This window comes from Callithrix jacchus, chromosome X (genome assembly GCF_049354715.1).
Source record: "Callithrix jacchus isolate 240 chromosome X, calJac240_pri, whole genome shotgun sequence".
Lineage (NCBI taxonomy): Eukaryota > Metazoa > Chordata > Mammalia > Primates > Cebidae > Callithrix > Callithrix jacchus.
The window spans coordinates 27,135,043-27,150,588 of record NC_133524.1 but is presented as its reverse complement, the minus strand read 5'-3'; positions in this window follow the sequence as shown (position 1 = coordinate 27,150,588).

Genomic DNA, 15,546 nt, shown 5'->3' with positions numbered 1-15,546 from the left:
AATTTTTTCCTTCTTGTGTCTATCCCAACAACCATATACAGTTAGTACATCTATTTCAGTTTGCTTTTACATTTTAGGATTCTTTTCTGTTCTGATTTAACACTTGTAACTAAGGAAAATATTTTTTGCATGTGATTCCATAGTCAAAATCATATTCAAGTTATTGTCACAGAGATTTCATTATTTCACTTTCATATTTATCCCCTCTCCTTGTTGCAGAAAGAGAGAGAGAGAGATGGGGAGAGGAGAGAGAATTTCCACACCTCTGTTTGTGGTGTTCTGCACTATTCTGAATCTTGGTTTCATCACTTAAAAATACTGACACAAGAACAGAAAATGAAACACCGCATATTCTCACTCATAGGTGGGTGATGAAAAATGAGAACACATGGACACAGAAAGGGGAGTACTAAACACTGGGGTCTATTGGGGGGAAAAGGGGAGGGCCAGTGGGAGGGGGAGGTGGGGAGGGATAGCCTGGGGAGAAATGCCAAATGTGGGTGAAGGGGAGAAGAAAAGCAAAGCACACTGCCATGTGTGTACCTACGCAACTGTCTTGCATGCTCTGCTCATGTACCCCAAAACCTATAATCCAATAAAAAATTAAAAATATATATATATATATATATTTTGTTACCAGTGTGTTTCAATGTAGAGAAGTCTCATTCCTTTTCACAGCTTCATGGTACAATCAGAGAACCTTTTAATATGTCTAAAGACATTTGCATTGGAGAGAATATATCTTTTTATATATTCCCATATTTCTTTCTTTCTCTCTTTCCCTCTTTCTTCCTTTCTTGTGCTATGGCACGATCTCGGCTCACTGCAGCCTCCACCTCCTGGGTTCAAGTGATTCTCTTGCCTCAGCCACCCGCCCTAGTAGCTGGGACTACCAGCACGCACCACTACGCCCAGCTAATTTTTGTATTTTCAGTAGAGGTGAAGTTTCACCATGTTGGTCAGGATGGTCTTGATCTCTTGAACTCATGATCTGCCCGCCTTGGCCTCCCAAAGTGCTGGGATTACAGGCATAAGCCACCGTGCCCGGCCTTTATTCCCATATTTCTACTGAGCTGTTGGGCTTTTTTGTCACAATTTTTTGGTAGACCTTCATATAATAGCAACATTGCAACTTACCTGTAAAAAAAAATAACAATTATTTACTCAAGATTTTGGGTTTTTAAACTTCCCTTTTGAAAATATTTGGACATTCAACAAAAAATAATCCTTTAATTCTTCGCAATCATATACTGGCCTTGAAATTTGCACAGCTGTGTGAAATAAAGGGGGTTTAGACATCAGTTTTAAAAAAAAAAGTAATCCTAATCTGCCATAACCACTGGAAGTGGTATTCTTGGTATGAACTGAATACAAAACAGTATGTAACAGCTTACTTGTAAATATTTTACTATGTTATAAACCTCACTTATTTAAGTGAGGTTCATTATTTCTTTGTACAATTACAGATTCTTTGCTATCATTATAGGTTTCTTCGAAAATAAATACATCCTCTTAGAATGGGTTGTTCAACCTCTTCAGCCATTTTTCTATGAGTTTGTTTCTCTTATTTACTCATAGAATTTTAAAAATAAATTGTGAATATAAACCTTTTGTCTGATATGTGTATTGCAAATATCTTCTGGTTTGTCTCTTGCCTATTAATTTTCTCAATGGTGATTTTTGTTTTGTTTATGAACAAAAATTATTTTTTTTAAATATAGATTTTATTGCATTTTAGGTTTTAGGGTACATGTGAAGAACATGCAAGATTGTTCCATAGGTACATACATGGCAATGTGGTTTGTTGCCTTCCTCCCCATCACCTATATCTGGCATTTCTCCCCATGTTATCTCTCCCCAACTCCCTACCCCTCGCTGTCCCTCCCTTAGTTCCCCCCCACAGACCCCAGTGTGTGATGCTTCCCTCCCTGTGTCCATGTGTTCTCATCGTTCAACACCTGCCTATAAGTGAGTACATGCAGTGTTTGATTTTCTGTTCTTGTGTCATTTTCACAGCAATATCACCTTTGTCATAAATCAGGTGGCTGTATTTATACTGCCCTTTTTCTAGGTTTAATTCTGTATAATATGCAGTTTAATTTGTCTATTTGTCTGCTCTCACACCTAAACCACTCTGTATTAATTACTGTAGATTTAAAATAAGTTTTGATATCTGGTAATTTCACTCCTCTAGTTTATTTTTGTCTTCTTAATAATTTCTATAGGTATTCCTGGGCTTTGAATTTCCTTCCAAATTTTAGAATCAGCTATATTTAGAATTCAAACAATATCTCCCTAGGATTTTGACTGACACTGCATTGAATTTATAGATCAATTTGAAGAGAATTGACATTTTTACAATGTTGGAAATAGCAATCTATGAATTTGATATTCCTCCTTTCTTCAGCATTTATTTTTTTTTAATTTCTGTGTACATTTCATTGGATTAATTTCAAGATGTTTTATTTTGATATTATTAATAGCATTTTAAACTGTATTATGTTTGTTATTGATCTATAGTTACACAACTGATTTTATGTATGATGTCTTGTTTCCAAAACAAACTTTCAAAGTTTGATAATTCCAACTTTTGCCTTCTTCGTCTCCAGCCTAAATTTCTATTTCTTCATCATCTCAGTGTTCCTTTTTTCTGTCTTTTGTCTCCTGTGATACTTGCTAAACTAATGATCTTTGTAAGATTATCTATATTAACAGAGACCAATGTTGAAAACAACACTGGCTTAAGAATTAAGTAAGAAGGAAAGCAAATCTAGAGAAGAACTAAACATGATAAAATACTTCAGTAAAATTTACTGCTTCTTAAAAAGAATAGCTAGGGCAAACAAAATGAAAAAGAGAGTATATTTTTGTAATCCAGACCTGAATTCAAGGCTATATCAATGTGAGGGAATAGGGATTAGACATATGGAAAGACCAAATGCTAAATTATTTGCCTTTTTAGGGGAAAAGTGATAAAACTAAGTTTAAGAACTTAGTAATGGTAAGCGTACATGATTATGCAGACTTAGGTTAAGAAAAACCCACAAAAGTAGAAGTATAACCTTGAAATCAGAAGAAAATTTAGTCTATTTAATGGAAAGCAAAATTAGGGGAAAATAAAATAAATAAATATAAAACATCAATTGTGATGGCATAAATGGGCTCTAAAACAACACAAATTAAAATTAGTATAAACAACTTTAACTCCCCATTGTAAAATCTGAATATCTGTGATTGGAAAATTGAAATAATACATGTCTTATCAGATACACATGTGAGAGAAGACAGAAAGCATAGAATGGTTGGAAAAAATAATTTAAAAGTATATATTATGCAATTGTGAATAAAAAGAAAATGTAATAGCAGCATATGGCAAAATAGTATTTATAAAAACAGTTTTCTTCAGGAAAAAGCAGAGTATATCATAAAAGGAACAATAAAATCGTAGGATAAAACCAGCATAAACAAATAGCACACAGTATGGCCTCAAATATTGTGTTAGCAACGTTTGATAATAGTGCCTGGATAAGGAGTGCAATCAACAATTGCATTCTGATTATTTAACACATCCATTTCAGAAACTGATAGACCAATGGGGGGAAAAAAAGGTAGGGAAGACAAAACTGAGAGCCAATGGTTTGAAACTCATGTTAAGGTAGACCTCTAGGAAGACTGATAACACAAAAAAGAAACAAATAACTATGGAAAAAAAGAGGGAAAATAACTATGGAAATATGACATAAAAATAAAAATTGACAGATAACATTATCAACTACACACTTATATACTTGTTAGGCTAGATTAATTCTAGAAAAAGTATATGGGATGCCAAAACTGTCATAATATTGGTCCTAAATAGACTAATATTAAATATGTTTAAGCTTTTGTTTGAAATATATAGCATAATACATAGAAGGATACAAACCTTAAGTGAACAACTCAGTGAGTTTGCACAAAAAAACACCACCCAGATCAAAAAAGCAGAACTTTACCAGCACCCTCGATGCCTTCACCATGTTTCTCCCAGTCAACATCACCCATCTTCAGAAGTAACCTTAAATCACTGACAGTAATATAGATTACTGTTTACTCACATGATTGACTTGTCCCATTGAATATTATGTTTCTGACATTCATTCAAGTTAGAGCATTACTAATTAATTCATGTTCATTGCTGTAAATAGCCCATTGTATAACTGTATAGAAGTTGTATCTTTTCTATTCCTGGTGGAAATTTGTTTTGTTTACAGTTTGGGGTTATAACAAACAGTGCTGCTTTAAACAATTTTATATCACTTCATGATTTTCTCCTTTTAAAACTTACTTTGTAAATCTAGAATTAATTATCTGTGATTGTGATGGATTGTTTAGATAGTAACTTAAATTGGTTTGCTTACATTTACTTTTTTCATATTTTTTATTAAAATTAAGGGTCAGTATTTGAATTATGTTAACTTTTTATAACATACTGGAAAACTTAAATTTATCTGTTGTATGTCACAGAACATTGAAATGAACCTTATCTTTAACGGATCACAAACTCTGTAAAGCATATGTGCCTAATTTTTTTTTAGAGTGACTAAGACTGCCTTAATGATCCCCTCATCTTGATTTAGGCAATTTATTTCTGGTTACGGGCCCTTGACCAGCCTATTCTTACAACATTTACTTTAGGAAATTTGCAATTGTAAATTATTTCTCTCCCCACTTAAGATGTGTATCCTCTCCCAGCATCTTGCCTCTTTTTTAAGAAAGTACTGTCTTTCTTAAGGACCCTGTATCCTATTGAAATGTACTGATCAAGAAAGAGAGCGCCCTTACCTCTCAATCTCTGTGGGAGAGTAGGAGTTTAATTGGATGAGAGTCAATTAGCTAATAAAATTAGACTAATAATAATGACCAAGCTGCCTCTAACTTCCTCTAGTACTTTACCACAAGCTTACCCCAAGGCTTAAAATTCTTCTGCTTTTTGTTTCAGGAGAGTTGAATTTAGTCTCTCTTTCCTATTATGATAGTCTCGACCCAATTTCAGTAATGTTGAGTAAAGTCACTCTTACCTGCTTATTAAAATTGAGTCAGTACAGTTTTTTTTTTTTGACAAGGGAGGTCATTATTTGGTTAATTTTTAATCTTTTGTAGTTATTCATTGGCTCATTATTTCCTTTGCCTTTTGGATCAGTTTTGATCACTTTGCCAGAGCAAGAATAATTTACATATTTCTCAAAAGACCATCAGTTCACCGGAGTAGTCTACTTCTCTTCTGTCATTTCCAAGGCTTTTTTCTTACCTTCAAATAGGAGTTGGAATAACCAATTCTCCTGACTTTCATATACTAACTTTGATATGTCCTATTGTCATAGCAAACCATATGTCTAATATATTCCTTTATTTGAAATTTTAGTAGTTTCTGTTTGCTGCTGCTGTTGCTGTTGTTAATTCTTGCCCAAAGTGTCCTGGAATTGACTTCAAATTGTGCATGTCAAGTCAATCTCTTCATCATCATTAGTCAAACACCATATGTCTGAAGATAAAAAGCAGCCCCAAACTCTCTAGTTAGATCTGGCCATTCACAAGAATGGAGAAACATGACCTGGCAGCATGTCAGGCTTCTTTTTCATGCTCTACTACACTGACTTCCAGCACAAGGGCAGTCTTTTATCTTCCCTTATGGTTTCCCCTTAGGTTTTCAAGTACAATAGATTTACGCTCTTGTCAAATCTGCCCATTTATTATCCCTACACCTGACCTAGGTCTGTTTAATCATGTACAACATTTCCCTAACATTACTAAACAAAGGGGAAAGGGAGAGAAGTTCTAAGATTTTTGTGCCTCCTTAGTTGAAAGCCATTTCCTCAAGCTGAGACTTTAAAATATCTCAAGGAAAAGAAAAAACAGTATCAAGATCCTAGCATTGATGAAGTCAACTACATTGCCAACTATACCCTCCTCCTTATATCTGTTGGCTCTGAGTCAGTAGGCCATCTTCTTTACACAAAAGCTATGTCTGAAATAGAGAAATGAGCTATTTGACACGTCCAGTGATTTATTTTGAGCCTACTTTAATCATTTTGGTAATTATGTATTATCCTGCTAATGAATAAAAGTAGCTCACCCCAGGGTTATAGAACATGGTATGTGCATATTTACTTCCATAGTTTTAAAAGAGAATTCAAAGAAAAAGTTTTAAATCTATTTTCCCAATGTTATATAATGTAGAAAACAATATTGTAACTTTCTATTTTTGAGACACCTGATCCAAGAAGAAATTTATGTCCTCTAAATGCCATTTATTTGTTCTTCAAACTTACGAATTGGCACCAATTTAGAGTTCTACAATCAAAGCTCTATTGCAGATGGGAAAGTGAAAAAAGCAAAAAAAAAAAAACCACTACATATCAAAATAAAATTGCTCACACTTAAAGTAGTAATTAAATATACAAGAAGAAAAAACAACCCCATCAAAAAGTGGGTGAAAGATATAAACAGACACTTTTCAAAAGAAGACATACATGTGGCCAACAAAATGCTCATCATCACTGGTCATTAGAGAAATGCAAATCAAAACCACACTGAGATACCATCTTACACCAGTTGGAATGGTGATCATTAAAATATCTGAAGACAACAGATGCCAGAGAGGATGTGGAAAACTAGGAATACTTTTACACTGTTGGTGGGAGTGTAAATTAGTTCAACCATTGTGGAAGGTGGTGGGGTGATTCCTCAAGGATCTAGAAATAGAAATACCATTTGACCCAGCAATCCCAGTACTGGGTATATACCCAAAGGATTATAAATCAATCTGTTATAAAGACACATACACACATATGTTTATTGTGGCACTGTTTACAATAGCAAAGACTTGGGACCAACCCAAATGCCCATCAGTGATAGACTGGATAAAGAAAATGTGGCACATATACACCATGGAACACTATGCAGCCATAAAAAAGGATGAGTTCATGTCCTTTGCAGGGACATGAATAAATCTGGAAATCATCATTCTCAGCACACTGACACAAGAACAGAAAACCAAACACTGCATGTTCTCACTCATAAGTGAGTGCTAAACAATGAGAACACATGGACACAGGGAGGGGAACATTATGCACTGGAGTCTGTTTGGGGATTGGGGGCTAGAGGAGGAATAGCAAGGGGTGGGGAGATTGGGGAAGGATAACATTAGGAGTCTAATGTAGATGACAGGAGGATGGAGGCAGCAAACCACCATGGCATGTGAATACCTATGTAACAATCCTGCTTGATCTGTACATGTACCCAGAACTTAAAGTAAACATTTTTTAAAAAGACTTAGAATATGGAAAGAAAAAAAAATTAAACTTTTTTATTTTTTGCTTTCAGGAGAATTGCTGCCTCACTTGCTGGTTTTGTTGTTGTTGTTTGATTTTTTCCCAGGGAAACCAGAGTCAGGGAAAATGAAAACATTCCCAACTATAGGTTTTTCTTCTCCATACCTGAAAGTTCAACACCTACCTATGTAGAAAGTGATTATCAAGCTAGCATTATCTAACCTAGTGTAGTAATAAGATGTAGCCATTAGATATAGCTGAGCTGCAGTTTGAATCCTGAGGGTTCCAAATCCCTTTGGAGGGTCCTACATTAAATGGTTTCAAAGTGTTGTTTCAGTACAAGCAACAGTTGCTAATATCAACTTGATGATGTGTAGCATCAGCAACATTTGGGAATGTATTACAAATGCAAACTCTTGGTCCTCTGTATTCTAATCAACCATCCAGGGGAGTCTATGCATGTTAAAATTCACGAACCATTCTCCCATACACAGTAACTTTAGAAATGACAATAAAGGAATCCAGAAACGGATGCTTAGACTCTGTCAACTTTGACTCATTTGTCTATAATTGTCCACAACGCCTAACTGGTTACATGTAAGAGAAGAGTGGGTGAATCTTACTGAGACAACTTCCTTACCAAATAAACCTCCTTTTATAACATATTGCTGAAGTATATTGGCAAGAAGCCTATCTCTTTAACTGCAGAATTTCAGATGGCTTATTGAGTAGCAGACAGACAGAGCAGATCCATTTTAATTCAGCATCTATTTAGCCAGGAAAGATAAATTCAGTAGAAATGAGGTGACTAGATAGAGCAGAATTAGAGAAAGAATATGTTGGGTTGAATTTCCCTGGGCGCTTCTTTCCTAATTATGTATTCATCTGCCAATGACACTTTCCATACTATGATTTTTTCTTTTAAATACAATAGTTGAATAATTTCTATACCATTGCTCTTCTATACTAGAAGTTGATATCACTATATCAGAAGAATATACCTTAGTAATTCATGTGTATCTGTTTAAATGAATGCACATAGATCATTTTTGTTTCTTGCATAAAATTCAGTGCTAACAAGGACACTACCTCAGCAAAAGGAAGAAGCAAGGCTGGTCTTTGCCCACATGTCCCTGCATAATAATTCTGCTGCCAGGTTTTCAAGGTGCAAGAGTATTTTCCCTTCAATGTCATTTATTTTTAAAAATGTGAATTTGTAGTTTGCAAATTTGCAAATCATACATCTGATAAGGCCTTACAATCTAAATTATATAAGAAATTCATACAACTCAATAAAAAAAAACCTACCAAATAACCCGGTTGTAAAACGGACAAAGAATTTAAATAGACATTTCTTCAAAGAAGATGTAAAAATGACAAGCAAGTATATGGAAAGGAGGTCTATGTTAATAATCATCAGGGAAATGCAAGTTCAAACCACAACGAGATATCACTTCAGTCCTCTTAGGATGGCTTTTATTTAAAAAAAAGATAAAACAAGTGTTGGCAAGGGTATAAAATGTAAATTGGTACACTGTTGATATGAATATAAATTGGTACACCATTGTCAGCTGCTGGGGTCCATCTTGCAGACCCCAGCTGCATGATGGATGAATAACATACTCAGATACCAATATTTAGTGAAAGAGTGAACCAGGGTACCAGGCTGCTAACCAAAAGAGTTGTATCAGCCATGGTGGCCTTGACTCACTGGCCCTCTCTGCATTTATTCAGCCCACAGTCAATGACAAAGGCTTTGAGTCAACACCACTAGAGAGTAACCTGGTTGCCCTTCCTGTGAGAGAGCCATCCTGCTGGCAAAAGATTAAAGGTTAGTTTTAGGACCACTTAAGTAAACAAGTTATTTAGATAAACTCTCCCACATTCCCTTGTTGTTTGCTTTTCTGCTATTAACTCAAGGTGAAGAGGATTAGGCTACCCTCAACCAAATCTTTTACTGAAGCTATGAAACATCCCCAACCTTCCAAGAAGGTCTGTGACTATTTCCTATAATTTTACAAATTCTCCCACCATTCTGACTGAACTCCCACAGGCAGCCATTATGGAAAACAGTATGGAGGTTCCTCAAAATTTAAAAATAGAACTTCTGATGTAGGATATTTCTCTGACCCTTATATGAGCCTCATTACAGCATTACAGCGGTCACTCAGCCTACAGCTATCAACCCCTCACAGGAGGAGGAGCATGCAGGTGAGCAAGTACAGGAGCCAGGGCATGGCCTTTTGGGCACCAGCAGGAATGAACTTCATACTGGCCCTGCAGCAGTGTCTGGTGGTGGCAGAATTTCTGTGACTCCAGAAGCCCCACATAGAGTGTTACAGTCAGTGCTTTTTTAGCTTTTTGCCTGCAGATTGCTTAAGTGTTAATAGCTCAGTGGAGGATCAGTGTGACAGCCTTTTACACCTATACTCATGCCTCCAAGGTCTTGTCCAGTGTCCATGAAAAATGAGTTTGCATGAATGAATTGAAGATGGTAAATATGGGGGATTTTATTGCCAGTGAATGTGGCTCTCATCCTCTAAAAAGAGGATGGAGCAGGAAAGTAATCTTCCCCTGAAATCCAACCTTCCCTAACTGGACTCCTTTCTGAAACTATGCCATCACTCTCCCTCTGAAATCAAGCCACTTATCCCTGATGGCCAACCATAGTCTCTGGCATCCAGCTGCTTCTCCTCTCTCTGCCATATGAGCCTTGGGTTTTTTTGGGCACAGGGTTGGAGATAGGACAGGCTATGAGTTGTTTTTAAAAAGGCAGCATTCAAGTGGATAAACAAGTATTTAAGTTCTCACTTTGGGCCACAGTTCCGAGCTTAAGGATGGGGCCCTAGCCCGGGACCTACCCTCTTCTGCTCAGAATTTCCCTTCCTCCTGTCACTATTACTACCAAATGACCGAGCAATTCCTCTGTGTATGTACCCAAAGAAAATGAAACCAGAATATTAAAGAGGTGTCTATATTCCCATGTTAATTGTAACACTATTCACAATAGCCAAAATATGGAAACAAATTTCTGTTGATTAATGAACGGATAAATAAATTATAATATACATAATGGAATATTATTCAGCCTTAAAAAAGAAATCGATCCTACCATTTATGACAGCATGGGTGAAGTAGGAAGACATTACACTAAGTGAAATAAGCCAGACAGAGAAAGAAAAATAGTGCATGATCTCACTTATATGTGGAATATAAAAATAAAGTGAAATGCAAAGATAATATAATCATACCAGGGATAGGGGAGTTGTAGGAAATGAGGAGATATAAGACAAAGGGTACAGAGTTGTAGTTATACAGAATAAACAAGTCTGGAGATCTAAGGTACAGTGTAAGGACTATGTTTATCCTATTATATTATACACTGGAAATTTGCCAAGAAAGTAGATTTTTGGTGCTCTTAGCACACACACAAAAGGATAACTAGGCAAGAAGATAGATATGTTAATTTGCTTGACTATTATTTCACTATGTATATAAAAATGTCATATTGTATACCTTAAATACTTATAGTAAAATATGGATATATTACGGATATATATGGCTATATAAATAACTCTGTTGCCAGGTTTTCAAGGTCCATAGTGTCTCCTCCGCACAATAATTTATCTATATTTTAAAAATAAGGCAATTTCTTGTTTTTTGGCATTTCCTGTTTGTAAAAGCTTTACATATATTAAGGATTGCAATTCTTTGCCTACTGCTTGTCTTTTGTATATTTTTTCATATATAAACCAATTTTTTCTTACCTAAACAAATTTATTTTCCCTTTATGTTTCTATACCTGTTCTAATATTTTAAAATGTGCTCTTGATCCAAATAACAGTTAATAGTCACTTACATTAAATTTTATTGTTTTCAGATTACTTTTCATCTTTAAAATTTTAAATAAATTGTACTTTGTTGTAAGGTATGAGGTGCTATTCTAAATTTTTTCTTCAAATATATGTTTACTTTTCTGCAAACCATTTTGAAATACTTTATCCTTTCCAACACATTTGAAAGTTCATCTTTGTAATGGTCTATATTCTTAGTTATTCATACATATATCTAGACTTTCTACTTTGTTGTGTTCAGTTCCTTATTTTTTGATGTTTTGAAGTATGAGAGTGCATGTCACCACTGATTCTCTTTTGACACATATGCTTTAGTATTTCGTCTTTTTCTTCTTTCAATGGAAATTTAATCTGTCATTGAGACATTCATTTCTGTACCTCCAAATAAGAGGAATTTAATTTTAATTAATTTCAGGATAATGGAAATCATATAAAAATATCTGTATTTCAAAAAACAGAGTTCATGTATTGTACCATGACCCTCACAATAGTTTTGTATTTTCTTTAATGCAGGTACTTTAAATATATTTAAAGCATGTTGAGGCTCGTATTATATATAAATCAGTGCCTGTGTAAATTGAAAAAATGTCATTACTTTAGTTATGTACTATTAAATTCAAATCACACATAATACATGTGCATATATTAATATATTCTCATTTAAAACAATCAATTTAAAGATAAGGCTAAAATCTTCCTTGAACATTACTTACCATGCTCTTTCCCTTGCTCGAGCTGATACACCAGACATGTATCATGGATTTACAGCTTTATTTGTCTTTAGCATACATTGGATGATGTATTAAAACATAATTTGTATACATCATTCACTTATTTTTTATTCTTTGACATGTTATCTTGATTATATTTACAAATCAACATGCGTATATCAAACACAAACTTATTAGTTACTATAAAGTGTTAATGATATACTGTGATATACCATATTGATGGACATATAGCTTGTATCCTGTTGTCATTACTAGAAATATCAATGCAAAAGTAAACAAAGCAAGTAATTAAACTTTTTTATGCATTCCTCCTAGGGGACATGTCTCTCTAGTGTAAATGCTGAGAAGTTGAGTGGCTGAGTCATTAAAGATGTGCTTTTTAATTTTAATGTGTTGTTTCCTAAAACGTTTCTAGAAATGTACCCCTCAATCAGACAAGTATGAAATCATTTCTTCATATATCAGTCTCTGCTCAATATTATTAAAATTGTAAAAATGTTTGTTTCTACATTTTTTGTTACAGTGGAAGACAATGTTTTTTAATAGTGAACATTAGAAAGTAATGTTATGCTAATTCAAAATTTCAAATGACCCACTACTCAGTTTTATTATTCATAGGATATTATCAGCTAGAAGGTGTTTCTTATATCAGCAATATGAAATACATGCTTCATTCTGTAGCTAAAAAACCATTGCCTAGTGCATTCATTCTTGGTTGATACAGGAGTGGTTAATAGGTTCTTAGCTAATATTCCTCAAATATGAAGTTTGTTTTAGTAACTTGCCTTATTTGAGTCAGTGTCAAAACAAGACTTCTGAAACTTCAGAGCAGTTCTCCTTTTAGCCACAAGAAACTGACCTTAAACCTAAGAAAATGTTTCACTACTAAAATTTAGATTGCTCTGTGTGATGCTGTGGCAATTTTATAACATTCTTTTTGTAGGGACAGTAATTTTCCAAGATCAGAAATAAGTAATATTATGGCAATTTGGTGAGTAATTCATATTTATTTATTCAACAGACATGGGGGCCATGGAAAGAGTTTTTTGCTTAATTATTCAAGAAACAAAATTTTAAGCTTTTAATTGTTAAATTACAAATTTGATTTAATTATTAATTAAATTGCAGTTCTCCTTGAAGAGGTCCCTTACGTTCCTTATTAGTTGTATTCCTAGGTATTTTATTCTCTTTGTAGCAATTGTGAATGGCAGTTCGTTCTTGATTTGGCTCTCTTAAAGTCTGTTATTGGTGTATAGGAATGCTTGTGATTTTTGCACATTGATTTTGTATCCTGAGACTGTGCTGAAGTTGCTTATCAGTTTCAGGAGTTTTTGGGCTGAGGCGATGGGGTCTTCTAGGTACACTATCATGTATTCTGCAAATAGAGACAATTTAACTTCCTCTTTTCCTATTTGAATACATTTTATTTCTTTTTCTTGCCTGATTGCTCTGGGTAGAACTTCCAATACTATGTGTTGAATAGGAGAGGTGAGAGAGGGCATCCTTGTCTAGTGCCAGATTTCAAAGGGAATGCTTCCAGTTTTTGCCCATTCAGTATAATATTGGCTGTTGGTTAGTCATAAATAGCTTTTATTATTTTGAGATAAATTGCAAAATTGTTAGCTGATGACTTTTGTGGGTTTTTGTTCATATTTAATAATTTTTAAAACTCTCTAGGGCATGTTCGTTTATGGCAATATAGAAAATATTGCAAATTTTATTTTAAAGTTATCACCATTTAGAGTGTATCACTATTAATATGTTGATATTATATTTGTATGATTGCCTGTATCCATAATATATTAATGACAAGCTTACATATTTTTCAAAATTATGTTTTTATGTTGTAGATTTTTAAAATTTTTAAATTTTGGTGGGTACATATTAGGTGTATATATTTCTGGGTTACATGAGATATTTTAATACAGGCATGCACTGCACTGTAATTACAAGGGTAAATGGGGTATCAATCCTTTCAAGCATTTATCCTTAGCATTATAAACAATCCAATGATATGCTTTTAGTTATTTTTAAATGATTAATTTTTTTACTATAGTCACCCTATTGTTCTAGCAAATAATAGTCTCATTCAGTTTTTTCCTACTATTTTTTGTACCCCTTAATGATCTCTCTTTCCCTTTATACTCACGCTCTTCTTTGTAGGCTCTGGTAACCATCCTTCTACTCTCTATCTCCATGAGTTCAATTATTTTCATTTTTAGCTCCAAGAAATAAATTAGAACATGTGAAAATTGTCTTTCTGTGCTTGGCTTATTTAACTTAATATAATGACCTCCAGTTCCATTCATGTTGTTGCAAATGGCAGGATTACATTATTTTTTTAATGGCTGAATAGTACTCCATTGTGTATGCGTACCACATTTTCTTTATTAATTCATGTGTTGATGGGTGTTTAGTTTGGTTTCAAACCTTGACTATTGTGAATAGTGCTACAATATTCATGGACGTGCAGCTATCTCTTCAATATACTGATTTCCCTTTCTTTGGGGTATATACCTAGTACTGGGATTGATGGATCATGTGGTAGCTCTATTTTAGTTTGTTAAGAAACCTCCAAACTGTTCTCCATAGTGGCTGTATTAATTTACATTCCCACCAACAGTGTATGAGGGTTCCCTTTTCTCCACATCCTCTCCAGCATTTGCTATTGACTAACATTTGGATAAAAGCCATTTATTTCAACTTGAGGTGATATCTCATTGTGGTTTTGATTTGCCTTTCTCTGATGATCAGTGATGTTCTGCACCCTTTTATATATCTGTTTTCCATTTGCATCTCTTCTTTGGAGGAATATCTATTCAGGTCGTTTGTCCATTTTTAATACAATTATTAGATTTTTTTCCTATACAGTTGTTTGAGCTCCTTATTTATTCTGGCTATTAATCCCTTGTCAGATGAGTAGTTTGCAATTATTTTCTCCCAATCTATGGAAAGTCTCTTCAGTTTGTTGATTGTTTCTTTTGCTATGCAGAGTCTTTCAAGTTGATGTGATTCCATTTGTCCATTTTGCTTTCATTGTCTGTGGTCACGGGTTACTACTCAAGAAATCTTTGCCCAGTACAATGTCCTGCAGAGTTTCTCCAGTGTTTTCTTGTAGTAGTTTCATTGTTTGAGGTCTTAGATTTAAGTCTGTAATCCATTTTGATTTGCTTTTTGTATACGGTGTGAGATAGGGCTCTAGCTTCATTCTTTTGCATAAGGAAATCTAGTTTTCCTAGCACTATTTATTGAAAAGACTGTTCACCCCCAATGTATATTCTTGGTACCTTGGTCAAAAATGAGTTCACTGTAGATGTATGAATTTATTTTTGGGTTCTCTATTTTGTTTAACTGATCTGTATCTGCTTTTATGTCAGTATCATGCCATTTTGGTTACTATAGCTCTGTAGTATAATTTGAAGCCTGGTAATACGATTCCTCCAGTTTTGTTCTTTTTACTTAGGATAGCTTTGGCTATTACAAGTGTTTTGTAGTTCTATATAAAACTATTAGGATTTTTTTCTGTTTTGCAAAGAATGGCATTGAAATTTTGACAGGGATTGCACTAAATCTATGGATTGTTTTGGGTAGTATGAACATTTTAGAAATATTGATTTTTCCCTTTTACAAACATGGAATGTTTTCCCTTTT